This window comes from Schistocerca piceifrons, chromosome 2 (genome assembly GCF_021461385.2).
Source record: "Schistocerca piceifrons isolate TAMUIC-IGC-003096 chromosome 2, iqSchPice1.1, whole genome shotgun sequence".
NCBI lineage: Eukaryota > Metazoa > Arthropoda > Insecta > Orthoptera > Acrididae > Schistocerca > Schistocerca piceifrons.
In genome coordinates this window covers 708,197,992-708,221,169 of record NC_060139.1, presented here as the reverse complement: position 1 = coordinate 708,221,169, position 23,178 = coordinate 708,197,992, and the positions used below count along the sequence as shown (strand labels likewise).

At 44.2% G+C, this 23,178-nt stretch overlaps 1 pseudogene; it reads right to left on the bottom strand.

The window, feature by feature from the left end:
- Positions 1–2,685: 2,685 nt before the first annotated feature.
- The window catches only part of LOC124775771, a 109,574-nt pseudogene continuing 89,081 nt past the window's right edge, over positions 2,686–23,178 (bottom strand).

Here is a 23,178-nt window from a genome sequence, read left to right as displayed (position 1 = left end):
GCTGATTAAGGGTCTGAAGAGGCCATCAGTTTCATATTCTTCCCTGCACCCCCCCCCCCCCCCCCCCCCCCGAAGACGAATCCTGCGTATAAAATTAATCCGATTTTCAGTTGTGAGAAAGTGTTGCAAGTGTTTGCGTATCGTGTATTTGAGACCGGTATTCACCTACTCTCCTAAAAACCGCATACAGCATTGCTGGCTCATCAGCCCTTGTCGTTAATCACGAAAGATAACAAAAAAACTGTCCAGGCGTGTGCTCATCATAGAATTCCTGATCATAATGACATCTTTGTCCCTAACTCGCAGAGGACTATCTCCATGTCAGGTTTATGTGTCCTGTGACGTCCAAGTAGAGCAGCCTGGAAATTAGGGACTCATGTCAAGCCATATAAACTGCTCACTCGATCCTGATTATAAGCTATGCTCGTTATTCTTCGCCCTCCATGTCTCAGTCAAACTTAGTGATTAACATTCTAGACGTAAGGCAGAAAGCTTAGGCAAAACTGATCTTAACAGCTCGTGAGAGCTTGTAGGATAAGACCCTGTTGAACTTTCCCCAGAGTTTTCTTGTTGGGTTTCGTTAAGGTGTTGCCAGATTTTACCCAAGTGTCAGTAAGAAGTCTAAAAACCGGCAATACTTTCTGATAGCGCTGAACAAGTTTCCAGTAGGTGGCGAGTGCTCTAGGTGTGGGACATGGGTCTTGTCGGATACTGGGTGCGTAGCTCATTGCAGAATGTACGTAGCAGCTACCTGAAGTGCAGGAAAACCAGTCGGAAGGTAGTACGCAGCACGTGCAGATGTTTACTGCCGAAGCTGTCCACCAACGATGCACCTACGGCCTTCTTGCTGGAGCTTTTACAGAGGACATCGGGTGACTACTGCAGGAACCGCCGGCAGACGCAGCAGTGACATTTGAGAAGTTCCAGGGACTGAAATTTGTTTGCGCATCCTCTGCTGTGGATGAAGGTGAATAAATGGAGGTGCCGCCTAAACCACAAGGGAAACACGATATTTAATGATTAATGAAAACAACCTCAGCTGCAGTATTACCCATTTATTGTGCTACCATCGGTTTCGATCGTAGATCATCTTCAGGTTGCCTGCAGCTATAATATAATAAGAAATTAGCTACAGCTACAGCCTCTTAATGAATAATATAAGCACTGACAACAGTTTCCTACTAAGTCCTCATTAAGATATATTAAAATCATGATATAAGTGGTCTGGTTGACATGTGTAATATTAAAGATAATATGCAGAAAGTCTGACCATAAACGTTATGCCGATAGCCTGCCGAAAGTATGGCGAGCAGACACGGCTTGCCGCATACAGTAAACAGTCCATATGGGGGCCTCTCCACGGCAGAGGTAACGTGGAAGCATAGTATTTGGCCTCTCTCGAAAGCGCTAATCGATTATGCGGTCATAACATATGCAATTATGAGAGGTGCTTTCTCTATTCGGTTCTCCTATTCATTACCGACATACTCACACCAACACTTCACCGCCTTATTGGTCTATAGAAATCACTAAAAGAATACACCACACAGTGCCACATACGTTTTACCTGAAACCAATTCTTCTCGGTTATTAACAACTCAGTTAACGATACTAAACGGGGAGTAAGCTGATACAACTATTTTAGTGCCCACCATATTACACAGAAAAAAACTAGCCTGTAGTCTGTCATTACGAATCCAAAATTACGCAGTAACTAAAATAATTAGAAGTTGACACCCTCAAAGTAGAGGCCCCTGTCAATTATTCCTCAGACTCAATCATTCTCCATGAATTACTGGTGCCCTTAAGCCTTAAAGGCACTTAATAAAAGTTTTTAGAATAAGTAATATGTTGCACGGCGACTGTTTTTGGAACATAGACAGACTAAATTTCATCAGTAATCCTCTGCGTGACGCACAACTTCCTTCTATATATTTGCTATTAATCCTACTGGGTAAGGACCCAAGACTGAGAAATAATATCAACAATCCATCGAATGAATATTTTGTAATTGTTTGTTTGTTTGTTTGTGTGTGTGTGTGTGTGTGTGTGTGTTCGATCGTGCGTAAGTGAGCTCGTGTTTAATCCAATAAAAGGCATTGGAATTACAGTGAAACTACAGTTTTTCACAATAAGTTATCCGAAACACTTTATTCTTTTAATTCGTCTAAACACAGTAATTTGATCATTTCAACAGTATAAATAATCATTAGTACTTAACTATTTGTACGTTTGGAAGATTGATAAGAAACAATTTAGTATCATGGCACTTCGTCTTTCGACTGGCGCTCATGGAAGCTCCTGCATCAAGTGCGTACTTATCAAACGAACACGCAACAATCAGCAGTCATCAATTACTGAATTCCCTTAACATCAATGTGTGGAAACAGACTCGATGCTAAGAAAATCGACCACCGCCATAAGAATGTAGATAGTTACGTAACAGTCACATACATATTCCTTGTTGGAATCAGACATAAAGATCAAGAGAACATCTGTTCTTCTGAATACCGTCAAGAAATTTCTGGAATCTTATATCGAAAATGAAAAATCAGTCATTATTATGGAGAAGTCTTGCAAACACGTTACGAATCTTCTGAGTCTGTAGGTTCGGTCCAGCTAAGGTGAAAGCTGTACACTAAGTTTACAGAATACAGTGCGTGTCGTGACCAGGTACATCTACTTCTAGTGCTTCTTCTTCTTTTTGTTGTTCACTTGTATGGGCCTCTGCTGACGCCAGAACTCTTCTCTGGTCTTGAGGAATTCGATGCCTTCCTCCGCCTCCGTCAAGATGTGACTCGCAGCTTCCTGCCGCAGGCATTTAATATCTGAAATACAAGTAGACAGTTAACCTAGATTTAAAACGAAATAAATTTAATTTTAACATCTGTTCGAGGTGGAAACTGAAACGTAGCACCTTTGATCCATTAATGTGGGACCATTAGCTCAATAATTTTTTAAAATACACTCCTGGAAATTGAAATAAGAACACCGTGAATTCATTGTCCCAGGAAGGGGAAACTTTATTGACACATTCCTGGGGTCAGATACATCACATGATCACACTGACAGAACCACAGGCACATAGACACAGGCAACAGAACATGCACAATGTCGGCACTAGTACAGTGTATATCCACCTTTCGCAGCAATGCAGGCTGCTATTCTCCCATGGAGACGATCGTAGAGATGCTGAATGTAGTCCTGTGGAACGGTTTGCCATGCCATTTCCACCTGGCGCCTCAGTTGGACCAGCGTTCGTGCTGGACGTGCAGACCGCGTGAGACGACGCTTCATCCAGTCCCAAACATGCTCAATGGGGGACAGATCCGGAGATCTTGCTGGCCAGGGTAGTTGACTTACACCTTCTAGAGCACGTTGGGTGGCACGGGATACATGCGGACGTGCATTGTCCTGTTGGAACAGCAAGTTCCCTTGCCGGTCTAGGAATGGTAGAACGATGGGTTCGATGACGGTTTGGATGTACCGTGCACTATTCAGTGTCCCCTCGACGATCACCAGTGGTGTACGGCCAGTGTAGGAGATCGCTCCCCACACCATGATGCCGGGTGTTGGCCCTGTGTGCCTCGGTCGTATGCAGTCCTGATTGTGGCGCTCACCTGCACCGCGCCAAACACGCATACGACCATCATTGGCACCAAGGCAGAAGCGACTCTCATCGCTGAAGACGACACGTCTCCATTCGTCCCTCCATTCACGCCTGTCGCGACACCACTGGAGGCGGGCTGCACGATGTTGGGGCGTGAGCGGAAGACGGCCTAACGGTGTGCGGGACCGTAGCCCAGCTTCATGGAGAAGGTTGCGAATGGTCCTCGCCGATACCCCAGGAGCAACAGTGTCCCTAATTTGCTGGGAAGTGGCGGTGCGGTCCCCTACGGCACTGCGTAGGATCCTACGGTCTTGGCGTGCATCCGTGCGTCGCTGCGGTCCGGTCCCAGGTCGACGGGCACGTGCACCTTCCGCCGACCACTGGCGACAACATCGATGTACTGTGGAGACCTCACGCCCCACGTGTTGAGCAATTCGGCGGTACGTCCACCCGGCCTCCCGCATGCCCACTATACGCCCTCGCTCAAAGTCCGTCAACTGCACATACGGTTCACGTCCACGCTGTCGCGGCATGCTACCAGTGTTAAAGACTGCGATGGAGCTCCGTATGTCACGGCAAACTGGCTGACACTGACGGCGGCGGTGCACAAATGCTGCGCAGCTAGCGCCATTCGACGGCCAACACCGCGGTTCCTGTTGTGTCCGCTGTGCCGTGCGTGTGATCATTGCTTGTACAGCCCTCTCGCAGTCTCCGGAGCAAGTATGGTGGGTCTGACACACCGGTGTCAATGTGTTCTTTTTTCCATTTCCAGGAGTGTATTTTGATCTAAAAGTATATTCAAAACAACATTTCGCACCTTTGTATATAAACAGGTCAGCAACATGTACCATGCAAATTTTTTGTATCTAAAGTACCTAGGTAAGTGACGGACTACAGCAACGAATAGGAATTAAACCAGGAAAAATCATGCATTCTTAGATTTTTAACAGGGTGAAATAACTGAGCAATGATTGTTACCTAACATCTATTGACTGCGGAAAGAATTAGGGAAGTCTGGGACAGAGTTAAAGCATTTATAATTCTGAATCAATACGTAGATTTCATTACTTACAGAGGGCAGACAGAACCGTGAACAATTTCCCTACTTAAAACGAGACAGTCTGAGAAACTACAAATATGAATAGTTATTGGGTGATATTCGTCAGGCTGCCATTGGTAGCCCATCGTTCACAGTTAATTGTAGCATTTGGCCGTAAAAGAAGGGGAACGAAACGAGACGCGCTACAAGCAAACTATATGTCATCACTGGTTCAAGAGCGTGGCAAAGCAAAACCGACACCTCACCAGGTGGTAGCACCGTAGTGATCACCCCCGAAAAGCAGAGAGCGGAGGCTGTAATGGCGTACGCTCGAGTGTCCTTACAAGCTGAGTGCAGCCACACGCTACACGTCTGTATGCCACTGAACCTGCGTAGCACAACAATTAAACTTCGACCGGCACTTTTTAAAAAAAAAATACTTTTCGCCCAGAATCACCATTACTAAATTTAATCAAAGTGTAATGTGCATGGAACCACGTTTATTTAGAAAAGAAAACATTGGTTGCTTTAAATTTTAGTATTATTTTTTTCATAAAAGTACAAGGTGGCAAGCGTTTTTTAATTTTTTGTGCCATATATTCTTGTTCATGTATGGTGAGATGTCATTTAGAGCTAGATCTTATAGAAACAACAATTTTTCTAGGAACTCCTTCAGGTTCAGTTCCATGGGCTTCAATCCTTGAAGTTTTCGTTAAGTTGGTACTTCTTTGTTGTGGTATAAGGGTTGATAGCTAAACTATCCACGTGAAAATCCACCCACACTAGGTAAACCCTGCTCTAGACTGACGAGACTCCGGCTATCAAATGACTCCTCAGACAGAGCCCTCTGCCACCAAGTCAACGGGTTTGTAAAGAGGTGGATTAGTTGCTGCTGGTCACGGCACTTTCTTGCTCTCAGACAAGAAACTTATCTAAAATGGACGAACCACTCGTTATCAACGGTTCAAGTAAGTCTCCAACGGCGAACCAGACGTCAGTACAGTGTTGTACTCCACTGCAAGCTAGCCTTCCGTCTGGAAGCTCTGGTTACACGGAGCAGCCTAAACGGTAGGCGGAGCGAGACCGATAGCAATTCGTGCGGCCTACCGTACGGGGCGCCAGCACAACAGGAACTCTGTTGCACGTTGGCAGTCATCCGCAACAAATAGTGCTCAGTTTCAGTTCAAACCAGCAATAAGCCCCGATCGATAGCAGATCCAATTCCACTGCAGTCAGAAATTCAATCGAAGCTCACCCCCTGAGGAGCAGCGGTCTGTTCGCCGTAGGAATCGTCAGGCTTGCCGACGACAGGTCCGATTAGGCATCAGCTGTGCAGCGACAAAGCAAGTCATAACCACGGAGCAATATCTACACCGGGAAGAGGATAGTCGTGTCCACTGATTTAGTTTTTGTCTCTGACCAGGACACACGCACACGCTAACACTACTACGAGCATGTCGAGAAACTCCATATTTCCAAAATATTAAACGTTTCAGAATACACAAAGAACATTCCAGGTCTTAAATTACGTTGAAATTCTATTTAGTTTTTTTAGTTAAAAGAAATGTAGAGGGAAAAATGCCAATGCGCTGTAGATAATTTTGACGTTTAGTTAAAATTTATTTATTTAACATGCGGGCTTCCTCAACATCTTGTAATAGAATAAATCATTACTTACGTCATGCTTTATTGTTTTTATGGAGGAAATAAAACAAATTACGTCCATTTTTCATTCTCTTTGGCATTATACTCCACATATGGTTCATTGTTTGGCACATCTTGGCCAATTGCATCTGTCAGAGTAGAATCTCTGGATGATTTCTTCCTCTTGTAGGAATGGTTGAAATCGTCTTAGGTCATTCATTCTCTTCTCACTTATAAGAAAATGATGTTGATAAGCCTGACTTACAAGGCTTGGTGGATTTACAGATGGATCGACCAGTTGGAATGTGTACTCTTCTGCTCCATCAATGAATTGACTAAATTTAAAAACACCAGGTCTTTCACATGAACAGCCGAACTGCATGAATGTTACACATTGAAACTGCTTATAGATTTGTTTTTGCGTAGTCCTTCCTCGAGTTTCAACGGAAATAGCAGTCTTTCGGTGGAACTTAGGCCACCATTCCTTAAAATTTATCACCTGTTCTGGTATTTTCGCTTCAAAATTCTTCTTTGTGCCGGACCCTATTATTAACTGTGGGCATTCTTTCAGCAAAAATGTCGTATCCATAATTCTAATTTTTTTTTTTTTTTTTGCCTTACTGAAATCTCTGTCAGACGGAAGGTAAGAGTGACCTCATGGCTGATTAACTGAAATCCTCCCAGTGCTACAAGAATTTTAAAACATCTCATCATTGAATGCTTTTTATTTTGGCCTCCACAGGCGTCAGAGGACAAGAAAATTACTTATAATGTTGCCAAAAATTTTCGTTTATTTAATCAAATGTAAATTAACAGATTTCATTGTGGCTTTCCGTACTATTCCTTCATGACAAAAACCTGGTACTTCCACTTCTAAGTCATGCACAATAAATACATTTACTGATAGCTGCCGCAAGTATAAAGTGTGTAATGTTGGTATCTGAGGCAACGAAATGTTCTTCATAAAATCAAACGAGAGACCTGCAATGGCAGAATCTGTCTTTTTTTCTCATTAACTGCAAGTAATTCATGATGTTTGTCTGTAGCGTCACCATTGTCTAACATTTCATAACCAATGACAATAGAAATTGATTAAAGTAAAAAGTAAGTGGCAATATCGATTATTCTTTCTGTTTACGACAGCGCTGAAACCTAAAACTCTGAGAAAGACCATATCTTTTTTACATGTGGGGTTTCTCTTTAGTTTAGGTTATACAGTGGCCGATAACACAGAAAATGCCGGAACATAAGGGATTTCTCTATATGACGATCGGTGTATAGACTTTAGGTACAAATTCGTAGGTTACTCATTTTTATCACAAAATGAACATGTGGGGTTTCTCAATATTCCCATTCGTACAACAATCATGTGAGGGCTCAGTATTTGAGTTTAAGAATAAATCAGTGTTTTTTACACAGGCCTCATAATACTGAAAATAGCTTCATCAGACATTGTCGAAGGAACGTCATCACGATGTAACACAACACAGGGACAGCTCGAAGACCACTATTTCAGGCATCTGGAAAGAAACTGGGACATCAAAAATGAAGAGATTGAAGTAAAGGTTTCAGAGAAGAGGAGAGCCTTGAAAGCTTGGTGAAATAATGTGAACTCTCTCACCAGACAGAAGTCTTGCGTCTTGCAAAAGCAAATGTACAAAGAACTACCTGCGCGCTGAAGAAAGCGTGTTGGCTAATAAAAGTCGAATAATGATCATATCTTGCAGGCAAAGGTATACGATAGTTCTTCAAAGCCAAAAAAGTAATGTATGGTACCACCAGCTCTGCTAGAAATCCCCTTTGGTCCAGTGATAAGAGTATACTTATAAATATCAGTGTTCCATCATGAATAAGTGGCAGGGACATTCTGAAAATCTTCTGTAATGGAGCAACCACCCATTAAAGATCAGCTTCACTTCCCACTAGATTTGGAGTTAAGAGAGCTGCCAGTCAAGCAACACAGGGCAACTGAGCCTAAAGGTACACCACAGGAAGCTTTCAAAGAAGTTGGTCTGGAGGTCAAAAGACACATATAATTTCATCAACTGATTGTCAAAATTTGGAACACTGAAGAAATCCCTCCTGATTTCAGAAATAGTTTGATGGTGCCCATCCACAGGAAAACAGATCGCACAGACTGCAATGACCGCCACAAAATATCGTCACTGTCTACCCTGGAAAAATTAATTACTCGAATTCTCGCAAATCGTGCTATGCCCATAGTGAAGAAATTACTGCCAGAAAGACGACGTGGCTTCCAGCTTTCTAAAGGAACCACAACTCGTCACCTTCAGGGAAAATAGAAGGAAGCAAATGGAATTTTTACACTGTCTTTTTTTACTTTACTTAGGCATTTTTCTCGAAATCGTGAACGTTTATGGAAGATTATACTTCCACAGAAATTTATTGCCATATTAAAATTACTCTGAAGAGATGCAACAGCAGCTGTCATTGATAACGATTCCGTTTGTGAGCCGTCCTATACCAATACCGGTATTGAGCAGATATGTGTGATTGCCTCAGTTATTTTCCTCCTGTGTCGTCTTTGTCATGAAGTTCATAGAAAAGATGTTCTTCCTCAAAGAATACTGTTAACTTACAGGATGGGTATGAAACTGTTAATACGAACCGTCTAAAACGATGGGCTCTAAATTCTTCTGCACAATGCGGTTGTAACTCAGTCCAAAGAACAGCTAGGCTTAATTCTGAATGCCATCTCCACAGAATACAAAAAGACTGATTTCAACCAGAACCTCGGGAGGAATATCAGTATCACCATCGGCGGAGTGAGTTTGGCTATCTCAGTAAAGTCCTCTCAAATGCAAATATAGATTCGGAAATTCATTAAAGAATTAACCGTGCTGGAGCTCCTTTGACCGACTAAGATCTCGAGAATTCTACATTCATGATGTCAATTTTCAACAAAGGTCCCCATATAAAATTCAGTTTCCCACCCTTTTTTATGGTCCTAAATTATGAACATGCTACAGACGCCACCTTAAAAAGTTGGAACATTATCACCAGCGATACCTGAGGAGGATCTGCAGACATGGCTTCTTAGACACACAAATATCAGCATCCTTGAAGAGGCACCTAGAACCAGTATAAAAGTGGTGGTTTTAAGATGCCAGTTACGATAAGCAGGGAATTTATTCTTACACTTAGCACGTAGAGGGCTCGATGGTCCTTCCGTGAACTGTCGATATGCTTGTGTTTCCAGCATAGAACAGGACGAGATGTGGCCTGGGCCGCAACGTCGGACAAGCAGACTTTGCAGATTACACGGTGACCGCAGCACATATTAGGCCTCCGTCTGTTGAGGGATACCTCCACAACACCATACAGCCCGTCCTGTTTCGTTCTGTTTGTTCTGAAGAAGAACGCCCCTACGAACACTGCTCGCATTACGCAGCGATCTCTCCCCAAACTTTCGTCAACTATCTTAATCAAATCTGTCCCTCGCTGAATACGTGCAGGACGCTATGAGACGGCGTATGGTTAGATCCACGTTACTTGGATCGTTTCCTCATCAGTTACACAAGATCTCGGTGACATTGCAGGAAGACACAGAGTTCGCTTAAGGAAGCTCAGCGGTTCGGGTTCCCATCTGGTCATTAAAATTTAGGCTTTCCTATATCGATTAAGGAAAATGCGCCGTTCCTAATACCTTCATCGTCAATGGGCCTTTAAACCTTAATTTTGCTTCGTTCCTCCATACAATACAACGTCCAGTATCTCAATGACTTCCTCCACTGGTGATTGCAGGATGACAGGGTGGCTGCAGAAGGCTATCGAGGACAATGAATGTATAGCCCAAGACAATTTATTTGTAGCTAGACTAACACGTGGCTATGAATGTACACAGAAAACATTACATTTATAATCTTCATTTGTGTGGTACCATTAGATGATGGTGCTTATTTTTCATAGTCCACTGTAATGAGTTCAAAATTTCTTCAGAACTGACAAGGAGGTAGTGTGGGTGAGACAGATGCGGGAGGCATGGCACCCATTCAGCTGTCTCCCAAGACCTGTATTCGAGGCTACCATCTGCAGTTGCGAAAACATTACCCCTACGACACAAACCTTCCCGCTTCCTCTGTGAATCAGTTTCAGAGAACTTGCTGTCTTGTGTGGTCGGTGAGCGATATCAATTTTTTGTTTTCATTTATTGCAGTTGCAAAAGCTGATGTTTTTCTTCTTTAAATGATCTCTTTCTATACTGGTTATATGTGCCTATGCAAGTATGCTGACATAGTGTTTTGTGTGCTGTTGATTCTGAACCATGTCAGAAGGAAGTTCATCATATTTTATCAGTGGAAAATTTCCATGTCACTTTCAGGGCTAGGAGATAGATGTATGAAATCAGTCGAGAGAAATTGTTTATGTTTAACATCATTGCTCAAAGTAAGAAGAAACTAAATTTCTGCCTGCTTCTCTCATTAACAAGGAAATCGAGGATAACTGTTGATGGTTTGAATGTAAACAGAAGAACCTATGAAGATTAGTAAGGTAGTGTTGGATAAAGATGAGGAAACTGAAAGGAATCAAATCTGCAGACTCTGAGGATAAAAGGTTGTGTGAATAAGTCAACTACCGACATATGCTGAAGAAGTGATACGTCGTAATGTTTATCACCACTACTCCAGAAAGGAACATCCGGTACTCATCACATTTTGGTTATCATTAAGAAAGCAGGCCTTTGCTAGGTCAGTCGCACATAATTACAGTTCCGCCAACCCGGGCTTCAGCTATGGACATTTCTGTTGCTCTAAGATGCCGACAGAGAAAGAGTTTCTGGTTGTTCCTCTGACCAACAAGCTTCTTGTGCCATTTCATTCCTTCTGTACTACTGCCCTACATTTATTTTAGATGTTTATTCAAATTCGACAGGGAAATATTGAGGAATTTGCTTAATACGATGATAATAAGACTGACATTAATTAAATTGCATGTATTCATTACTATACATATTGTCATATTATTATATTGCTCCAGTACAATGCAAACTGTAATGTTGACTAACTAAGAATGGGTAAATAGATGCGAGAGAAAGCCTGTATGCCCTCATCTTGATAGGTGTAATAGTACCATAAATAAAACAAAGAATGAAGAATATGTAGCTCAATGGCAATTTTTACTTTTTTTACTTTAACCAGATATGCGAAGTGAATACTGTCGAGAGGCTTGACACGTGACCAGAACTTTATGCGTCACATTTAACTCTGTATTTATAGATGTAAATATTCTTTCATCCCAAACATTTCCTCATTTCTTTTTGTGCCATGAACGGTTTCAGTCCATAGGATCGTCTTCAGATATGTCTGTCTTACATTAAAAAAAGAGTTATTTTTCACTTCAGTGGTCTACCAACTTGTTTCCTTGCCTTGAGACAACTAAGAAATATACAAAGGGCTAAGCACCCAGTGCGAGTATAACCAATAGCTATACAAACCATATACAGACAACCACAGTATGCGGCTGTATATATTAAGATTAAAAAGAGCGGTACAAACAATCGGGAACATACGCGACAGTAAGTAGGAAATTAGTCCCGATGACATATTACGGAAAATCTCACAATAAATAGAAGTTTAAGAACACATCGGTCGAATGAGACTTCCGGATCAATAATAATCTATAATATCGGCTTAGGCACAAGACCGGTAATAAACAAAATAAATTTTCATAATCAGAAGTCTACAAGATAAATTGCAGTAACAGTGGAAAATTTTATGTTGGACAGAGAACTTTGGATTCCGCAAAAGAAAACTGCATTTGAACTACATCTTACGGAACATAAGCATACCGCAACGAACACAGACAACATATATATTGCTCCAAAAGGCGTTATCGAACATCTTAAAAGAAGTGCAAATTTGCGGCCACAATAAATACCGCCCCAACAAAATTCTGACTGAACAGAAGGAATTCACTCCAAATTAATATTTTTCGTTACACAATACCCCGTACTAATCCCAGCATATCTTATTGCTTTCCTGGCTTAATTCGTTTTAATATTTGTTCCTAGCCGCGCTCCCCCCAAGTAGTTCCTGATATACAGTTTGTTACTACCTGGTATCGGCGACGCCGAGGTCTTCACACGCTGGCTATGCACACGGTTTCTTTTGATATTTGGCTTGCTACGTCCAACTTCTTTTGTGTGAAGTTGAAATGCAGCTTCAGCGGTGGATCACGATCTTACTGTCTTGGTGGATGGTAAAACTGTTCCATTCTACAATGATGTCATTCCAAAGGCATCACTCGAGTGCACGTTGAAGGTGTGGCGATGGAATTTGAAGTGCCATACCACCCTCCGATGGTAGAAGTTCAAGTCGCAGGCAAGAGGTAACATAACTACTAACGACATTAGGTACCAAATAGGCGGTTTACGATGGTCGACACCCATCTAGTGGTCAAGTCAACACTGTTGTTGTGGTCTTCAGTCCTGAGACTGGTTTGATGCAGCTCTCCATGCTACTCTATCCTGTGCAAGCTTTTTCATCTCCCAGTACCTACTGCAACCTACATCCTTCTGAATCTGCTTAGTGTATTCATCTCTTGGTCTCCCTCCACGATTTTTACCCTCCACGCTGCCCTCCAATACTAAATTGGTGATCCCTTGATGCCTCAGAACATGTCCTACCAACCGATCCCTTCTTCTGGTCAAGTTGTGCCACAAACTTCTCTTCTCCCCAATCCTATTCAATACTTCCTCATTAGTTATGTGATCTAGCCATCTAATCTTCAGCATTCTTCTGTAGCACCACATTTCGAAAGCTTCTGTTCTCTTCTTGTCCAAACTATTTATCGTCCATGTTTAACGCTTCATTAGTGGCCGTAACAGGACTGTTGTTAGCCATGGTCGGAATCTGAGTCTTCAAGGATGTGGAGAGGAACAGGGTGTCGGTGCCAGTGCCGGGGAGTCGTGCCAATGTGTTTTAAGCATGCTCCCGTGTCGCGTAGGGCTTCCACTTTGGCATAGAGACGCCTTGCTTTCTCTCGCATGGACGTCTTTAGAGTGGCCATGTCCATTTCCTCGTGGAGGCTAACTACCCTCGTGAGGGGAGGGCAAGCAGGCTCCACCGAAGCACCTTATCCTACAGGCACTGGAGGGTCTGCGTCTGGGAGGCACTAATCGTGGCACACGCAGTGGAGCCAAAGGTGAGGGAAGGATGGACGACCATCTGATACACCCGGAGCTTGGCATCGAGGTTCAGTTGCTTGCTGTTGAACAATGGGTACAACGCTTTTATCAGCTTGTCTCCCTTTTGGGTGACGTACTCTACACGTCGATGGAAGAGCAGTTTGTTATCCCTCTGGACACCTAGATATTTGGTATCAGGGGACCGTATGACCTAGACGCCACCAATAGTGATGCTGTGGCGGAGGATGGGCCGCCGTTTAGTGAAATTGACTGCCGTAGTTTTGGCAGCATTGAGGGCAATCTTGTTTGAACGACACCAGGTCACTGTCGCGTTCACTGGCCTCTGCAAGCGAGCAATAAGCTGGTCTGTGTTACGGCAGGTGGTATAAAGCACCATATCGTCTTCCAGATCAAGGAGGAGCCTGCCCTTGGGATTAGCAATGCGAGAGTGCCAAGCCGGATGCTTGGCGCTGAGATCTGCCCCAACAATGAGTTTGTCAAATGATATCAAGGCACAGAGGTCTATTTCAAGAAGTGATGGGTTAGGGTTCAAATACGCCGCAGCAAAAGTTACAGCTCCAAGGTGGGTAGAAACAGTGACCGCCGTTGCCTCTATATGTTCGAGTGGTTGGGGAACCTCATGATTATGGACTAGTGTCTTACGCAGAAACACTGCCGTGCCCCACCTCGGCGATGGAGTCTGTCAGTGCGATAGCAAATGATGTTGCGGAGACGAAATTCGTGAGTGGGTTTCAGGTGCGTTTCTGAGACAAGTAAAACGTACTAGAAGGAGGTGTTCAGTTCAGTCCTCATACCTTTAAGGCCATTAACATTAGAAATATAGACTACTAGGTCCCGAGAGGGCTGATGGTCACGAGGTGGGCGATTCGCCATTGTAACAAAATCTGGCTGCGTCTGTCAACAACGGCAATGACCTTAGTGAGCCCGTCCTCCGACCAACAGATCTTAGTTTCACCACACGTCGTACTGTTATTCTACTGTACATACCGTAAATCATCTCTGCGTGCTCAGTCATTTAAAAATCATAAAATTTATTTTACCTTAGACCTAACAATGTAGCTGCAGTTTCATTTTTGTACCACAATTATTCCAAATTATACTCACTAATACAAAATCCTATGATCTTTGTGAAAGATTTTGCAACAAGAAGTTGTAACGTGAATGCAGGTAGTGACATCTAGCGGCCAAACGTCTTCATTCGTTTGTACAGCACTGCATGCGTCATATGCTGAATTTGATGCTAGCTACACACAAGGTGTTTTAACCTACATTTTCGTTATGTTGGACAGCTTTTCAAAGTGCTATAAGTCTTTTCATGTGTTATATACCAGTTTTATATACTAGTCGACTTACATAAGAGATATTTTCTTATCAAATTCCGATCGACTGCGAAATGAAAAGCACAGCGAAAGTCAAAAATGTTTTATTTGCAACATTGGATTGGATTGTTTGGGGGAAGAGACCAAACAGCGAGGTCATCGGTCTCATCGGATTAGGGAAGGATGGGGAAGGAAGACGGCCGTGCCCATTGAAAGGAACCATCCCAGCATTTACCTGAAGCGATTTAGGGAAATCACGGAAAACCTAAATCAGGATGGCCGGACGCGGGATTGAACCGTCGTCCTCCCGAATGCGAGTCCAGTGTGCTACCACTGTGCCACCTCGCTTCGTTTATTTGCAACATCCGACTACTTTTCAACATAGTCGCCGCACCGACTTAGATATTTGTCACAGAGTGGTACTAATTTTCCAGAACCTTGTCATAGAAGGCAGCCGGCTCTTCTTTTCATCAATTCTCTACGCTCGTCTGGAGCTCGTTGTCTGTGGCAAAATGCTGTCCTCATAGTCCACGTTTCATGTGAACAAAGAGATGAAAATCACAGGGACCCAAGTCCGTGCTGTACGGCGGGTGATCAAACACTTATCATCGAAAACAATGCAAGAGAGACTTTCTGGCAACTTCTGTCTGCGGCGGAGTATTTGCATAAAGAACAACAATGCCTAGTGACAATATTCGTCTTCGCTTGTTCTGATCTGCCCTGCGTGGACGATTATCTAGAAACGCCTGATCATCGATTGACGTTCGCTTCCTTCTCTGATGTCGTGCTTCAGATTTACTGCTCCACAGTCACCCTTTGCTGCAACGTATGACAGTTACGTTGTATGGGCTGCATGAAATCAGATGGAACTCCTCAGCATGCAGAAATCGAATGACAGCACGCACCTCACAATTCGCGTGAGACTTTATTGTTCAAGCAATCTTTAAGTGCTCTCTGTTCACTCAGAACTGGATGCGATCGACACTTCGCAACACATCTGCGCTAAACCTCCTCGGAACTTCATCGTGGTTTTAATTTTACAACCGATCTGAACTTGAAAAAATAAATAAAATAGCCCTTGTAGCTGACTCACGTCATTCACATTGTCGCTACTTCTAGCACTAAACTAAACTAAACTCCGTCCGAACAGGCCTTGGAAGACCCAACGGTATCGACCGGCCGCCGTGTCATCCTCAGCCCACAGGTGTCACTAGATGCGGATGTGGAGGGGCATGTGGTCAGCACACCGCTCTCTCGGACTATGGCAGTTAACGAGACTACTTCTCAATCAAGTAGCTCCTCAGTTTGCCTCACAAGGACTGAGTGCACCTCACATGCCAACAGCTCTTGGCAGACCAAATGGCCACCCGTCCAAGTGCTAGCCCAACCAGACTGCACTTAACTTCGGTGACCTGACGGGAACTGGTGTTACCAATGTGGCAAGACCGTTGACACTTCCAGTACAGGTGTATATAAATGTAATTCTCTCTGGGATAGTTATACCATCGACTAACTGTGCCATGTCTCATCACCCCACTACAAACATTCCTACGACCTCTGTCATTCATACCACCTCACACCTGCTCCTTCTGTTTTAACCTACCAACCTACCAACCTTTCCCTCACCCACACCCGTTACCACACTCTCGTCCTGATCTGCAATTATTTCCTTCCCATACCTCAGCCTTCCCTCAAACGCTTTACCACCTTCGCTCCACAAAGATTCAGTCTTTATTCAATCCATGACACTAAATTCCACATAGTCTTCTCCTCAAAATCATGTTCAGCCATCAGATCTTCCTCGCTACCTTCAACACTGCCTCCCAGTTCCAACAACCCCAATCTCCTCACTATCCCTGACCCTCTCCGCCGAGATGACGAAGGTTGGCCCTGAAATTACAGCAGAGGAGCTGGTCTCCGAACTCAGTTCCCTTCCTGCCATAGAAATCTGCAAGACCCTCCACATCTACAACCCAGGCCCACCTTCCTTAAGAGCATCTTAATTGAGTCTGCTCCCATCCTCGATAACCTGCTTACGGAGGGTGCCCTGCTTTACAACTGCCAGCACAATGTCCAACACTACTGTCTTCGGATGCGGGCTGAATTGGCATCCCTTCGCTCCCAGCTTCAGGCAATGTTGGCTTCGGTCACACAGCCTGAGGATGTTGCCAATGGGCATCACTGTGGGGGTCCGGACGGGGGTTTGTCAGGGGCGGCCAGTTCGTCCCATGCGTCCCCCGATCGGACTACGGCTGTGGCTGTCCGGGATACTGCACACATTGAAGTTGACCACTCACCCGTGGTAGAATGGGAGGTCGTCTTGAGGTGTGGCAGGGGGCGAAAGACATTCTGGAGGGCTTAACGCAAGGCCTTTCCAGCTTGTCTGGCGAACCAGTCTCAGGCTCTGTCTCCGGCTGATACTGATGTTCTGCTGGACATGGCTACTTGTCCTGTTCCAGAGGTTGCCCCTCAGTCTGCAAGATCCGAGCGGTCACAGAGGGTGGGCTTACTGGTAGTTGGGAACTCCAACGTCAGGCGCGTAATGGGGCCCCTTAGGGATATGGCTGCAAGGGAGGGGAAGAAAACCAATGTGCACTCCGTGTGCATACCGGGGAGAGTCATTCCAGATGTGGAAAGGGTCCTTCCAGATGCCATGAAGGGTACTGGGTGCACCCATCTGCAGGTGGTCGCTCATGTCGGCACCAATTATGTGTGTCGCTATGGATCAGAAAATCGTCTCTGGCTTTCGGCGACTATCTGATTTCCTGAAGACTGCCAGATGAAAGCAGAGCTCATCATCTGCAGCATCGTCGACAGGACTGACTGTGGACCTTTGGTACAGAGCCGAGTGGAGGGTCTGAATCAGAGGCTGAGACGGTTCTGCGACCGTGTGGGCTGCAGATTCCTCGACTTGCGCCACAGGATGGTGGGGTTTTGGGTTCTGCTGGATAGGTCAGGAGTCCACTACACACAGCAGACGGCTACACGGGTACCAGGGGTTGTGTGGCGTGGACTGGGCGGTTTTTTAGGGTTGATGGCCTCGGGCAAGTACAGAAAGGGCAACAGCGTCAAAGAGTGTGGGGCAAAGTCTGGACATGCGGGGACAATCGGTATTGTAATTGTAAACTGTCGAAACTGCGTTGGTAAAGTACAGGAACTTCAAGCGCTGATAGAAAGCACCAAAGCTGAAGTCGTTATAGGTACAGAAAGCTGGCTGAAGCCAGAGATAAATTCTGCCGAAATTTTTACAAAGGCACAGACGGTGTTTAGAAAGGATAGATTGCATGCAACCGGTGGTGGCGTGTTTGTCACTGTTAGTAGTAGTTTATCCTGTAGTGAAGTAGAAGTGGATAGTTCCTGTGAATTATTATGGGTGGAGGTTACACTCAACAACCTAGCTCGGTTAATAATTGGTTACTTTTACCGACCTCCCGACTCAGCAGCATTAGTGGAAGAACAACTGAAAGAAAATCTGGAATACATTTCACACAAATTTCCTCAGCATGTTATAGTCATAGGAGGAGATTTCAATTTACCAGATATAGACTGAGACACTCAGATGTTTAGGACAGGTGATAGGGACAGAGCATCGAGTGACATTATACTGAGTGCACTATCCGAAAATTACCTCGAGCAATTAAAAAGAGAACCGTTCCTGGAGATAACATCTTGGACCTACTGATAACAAACAGACCCGAACTTTTCGACTCAGTAAGCGCAGAACAGGGAATCAGTGATCATAAGGCCGTTGCAGCAGCCCTGAATATGGAAGTAAATAGAAATATAAAAGAAGAGAGGAAGGTTTATCTGTTTAGCAACAGTAACAGGAGGCAGATTTCAGACTACCTAACAGATCAAAACGAAAATTTCTGTTCCGACACTGACAATGTTGAGTGTTTATTGAAAAAATTCAAGGCAATCGTAAAGTGCGTTTTAAACAGGTACATACCGAGTAAAACTGTGAGGGACGGGAAAAACCCACCGTGGTGCAACAACAAAGTTAGGAAACTACTGCGAAAGCAAAGAGAGCTTCACTGCAAATTTAAACGCAGCCAAAACCTCTCAGACAAACAGAAGCTAAACGATGTCAAAGTTTGCGTAAGGAGGGCTATGCGTGAAGCGTTCAGTGAATTCGAAAGTAAAATTCTATGTACCGACTTGACAGAAAATCCTAGGAAGTTCTGGTCTTACATTAAATCAGTAAGTGGATCGAAAGAGCATATCCAGACACTCTGCGATGATAATGGCATTGAAACAGAGGACGTCACGCGTCAATCTGAAATATTAAACACCTTTTTCCAAAGCTGTTTCACAGAGGAAGACCGCACTGCAGTTCCTTCTCTAAATCCTCGCACGAACGTAAAAATGGCTGACATCGAAATAAGTGTCCAAAAAATAGAAAAGCAACTGAATTCACTCAACAGAGGAAAGTCCACTGGACCTGACTGGATACCAATTCGATTCTCCACAGAGTACGCGAAAGAGCTTGCCCCCTTCTAACAGCCGTGTACTGCAAGTCTCTAGAGGAACGGAACGTTCCAAATGATCGGAAAAGAGCACAGGTAGTTCCAGATTTCAAGAAGGGTCGTCGAGCAGATGCGCAAAACTATAGGCCTATATCTCTGACATCGATCTGTTGTAGAATTTTAGAACATGTTTTTTGCTCGCGTGTCATGTCATTTCTGGAAACCCAGAATCTACTCTGTAGGAATCAACATGGATTCCGGAAACAGCGATCGTGTGAGACTCAATTTGCTTTATTTGTTCGTGAGACCCAGAAAATATTAGGTACAGGCTCCCAGGTAGATGCCATTTTCTCTGACTTCCGGAAGGCGTTCGATACAGTTCCGCACTGTCGCCTGATAAACAAAGTAAGAGCCTACGGATTATCAGACCAGCTGTGTGGCTGGATTGAAGAGTTTTTAGCAAACAGAACACAGCATGTTGTTCTCAATGGAGAGATATCTACAGACGTTAAAGTAACCTCTGGCGTGCCACAGGGGAGTGGTATGGGACCATTGCTTTTCACAATATATATAAATGACCTACTAGATAGTGTCAGAAGTTCCATGCGACTTTTCGCGGATGATGCCGTAGTATACAGAGAAGTTGCAGCATTAGAAAATTGCAGCGAAATGCAGGAAGATCTGCAGCGGATAGGCACTTGGTGCAAGGAGTGACAACTGACCCTTAACATAGACAAATGTAATGTACTGCGAATACATAGAAACAAAGAACCTTTATTATATGATTATATGATAGCGGAACAAACACTGGTAGCAGTTACTTCTGTAAAATATCTGGGAGTATACGTACGGAACGATTTGAAGTGGAATGATCATATAAAATTAATTGTTGGTAAGGCGGATGCCAGGTTGAAATTCATTGGAAGAGTCCTTAGAAAATGTAGTCCATCAATAAAGGAGGTCAAAACACTAGTTCGACCTATACTTGAGTATTGCTCATCAGTGTGGGATCCATATCAGGTCGGGTTGACAGAGGAGATGGACAAGATCCAAATAAGAGCAGCGCGTTTCGTCACACGGTTATTTGGTAAGCGTGATAGCGTTACGGAGATGTTTAGCAAACTCAAGTGGCAGACTCTGCAAGAGAGGCGCTCTGCATCGCGGTGTGGCTTGCTGTCCAGGTTTCGAGAGGGTGCGTTTCTGGGTGAGGTATCGAATATATTGCTTCCCCCTACTTATACCTCCCGAGGAGATCACGAATGTAAAGTTAGAGAGATTCGAGCGCGCACGGAAGCTTTCCGGCAGTCGTTCTTCCCGCGAACCATACGCGACTGGAACAGGAAAGGTAGGTAATGACAGTGGCACGTAAAGTGTCCTCCGCCACACACTGTTGGGTGGCTTGCGGAGTATAGATGTAGATGTAGATGTAGAACACTCCAAATCTCTCAACCACATACTAGCATTGCCCGAGTATCTCCTTTATAATTATCATTTCACACCCGACTGCAAAAATCCAATCACTCGTCCTCACTGTAAAGTTGCCTACTTCCTTAAAAAATGCTCAAACCTCGATTCTCCTTCCACCAGCAACGCCTGCAATCACAGCCACGATTTCTACTCCGCAAAATGCAGAGCCAAACCCCACCCATCAAACTAGAATTAACGGTGCCTGCCTCACCTACTGATAATCCTATTCATCCCAATAATTCCCTCAGCCATCTCCCACTGCCAACAATATCCTTAGATTTCTCAGCATTGTCCTTCAAAATATATAAGCCTGCCTATCACCACATAACGTCCAACAAACTTTCCTTGCCGCCTGCCGCATATTTACTTCATTACCCAATCCACGTACTCTAGAAACTAAGCCCACTTTGTATTTACCCATTTAGACATCCTCAGTTAAATCCTCTCTGTATCTCACCCACAGAACCCACTCTCTAGCCTCGCCTTTTGGTGTGACAGCAATGGGGCATCCTGTACCACATCCGCTTTCTACCCACCAACAACACGTCAGTACCTTCATTCTTAATGTAACAACCCTCCAACGCTATTACGCCATCCTAACGCCTCCCTATATCCTTCACCATATAGATATTCTCCTCCCCTGACCAGAGGCAACAGACCACCACAAGAACATTCTTGTTCGGCCGCAACTCTTATGCAATACTCCCACCGAACAACTCACCCTCACCCTCTTCTTCAAAACCATAACTGTTACCTTTGTAGACATCAAAATCTGGCCTAATAATCTCAGCCCCTGTGACTTTCTCACTCAAATTAACCATAAATTCTCAATCTGTGTTATTGCCTCTGACCTTAACATCCATCGTAGTCCCCAGGAGACCGCCAGCAGTGGCATCAGTTCAGACTCCCTCCAAGATGATGTTGTCCTCATCCTGAAAGCAGCACTGCTGCACATATCGTCCCAGCTTCTTCCGAACACCTTTGATACCTCATTGTAAAAGCCCTCGATCCAGCGGCAAGTGGCCTCCTACCAGTTCTCCTCACCATCTCCTATGCACTACATCATCCAAGACACTACGAATTTATTAAAAACTAAAAAACGTCGGGACTGTCGCCCTCCCAAGTATGGAAAGTATTCCATCGATTCACTGGCGGTTACTTCATCCCTCACCATCCGCTCCTCCACAACAACCCGGCAACTTGAACAGACGTGACCACGTCGGGTCCTATCTCTGTGACCTCTTGTAGATTCCTGGCTGCCTTAATTTACAATATTCTCTGTTCCTTACAATCTATGAACGCACAACTACAGTTTTCCCATCCCTATCTCAAAGTTTGGACGACATACCACAAACAAAATTAAGTACACCAATCACAGCACACAGCATAATGTAACTACCTCAGAAAAATTCGAACACTTCCCCTGGTTACGACTGCATTACCTACGGACACCTCAAAGAATGCTCCTTTCCTTCCCAGTCACACTTAGAACCCTTTTTCCCACTATCCTCTCGACAGGTTACTATCCTGTAGTGAGAAAAACCTCCAAAATCCTACTTTTCCTCAACTCGCACAAACCTCCTAATGATACCTCCTCGCACCACCCCACCTGGCTCACCTCAGTTTTTAACAAAGTCTTAGAATTCATAGGCTACCAATGTGCCCATCAACATCTGAACCATCATAACCTTCTTCCTGTTAACCAGTATGATTTCTATCGCCACTTCTTCTCTGATGACCAGCTCCTGTAGTTCACTCATTTGCAACCCACAAGCTCGTCAGTTGTACATCCGCTATTTTTTTCTCGTTCGATCTGGAGAAAGCCTATGACAGTGTATGACATTTGGGTCCCCAACTCCAGACTATGCATTTCCAGATAGCTATATCCACCTTATTGCATCATTCATAACAAATAACCCATCCCCTGCCTCTATTAACAATACAAATTCCAATACCTTCCATTACACTGCAGCTGTGCCCAAAGACTCGGTCCCCTTTCCTCTCCTTTATCTCCTCTACACTGCTAATATGCCCATACAACATCCTTCAGCATGCTGATGACACTTTTTCGCCGTCCTCCACCCCACAGAGATCTTTACGATCCCTACAGCTCCACTGCAGTTAGTTTACTTCCTGGTGTAACCAACTCCTCAAGCTCAACACCACCGAAAATCAGGTAACAATAGGATGAACCACCTGCATCTCCCATCTCCATGCTTTCTACCTTACAGTTTTATTAACAATTTCATTAAGATACCTTGCAATAACCATCGACTGGCAGCTAGCATAGAAGCCTCACCAACTAACGAACCAACAGAAATCTCAGAATAGACTAAACCTACTAACTGGCCGAACTTCTGTCTTCCACACCTACAAAATGTCGATCCGACCCGCCTTCTCCTAGGAAAATGTTGCATGGAGATCCGCCTCACATAAGTTGTGTAAGTCCCTTCAGATCCTGAAAT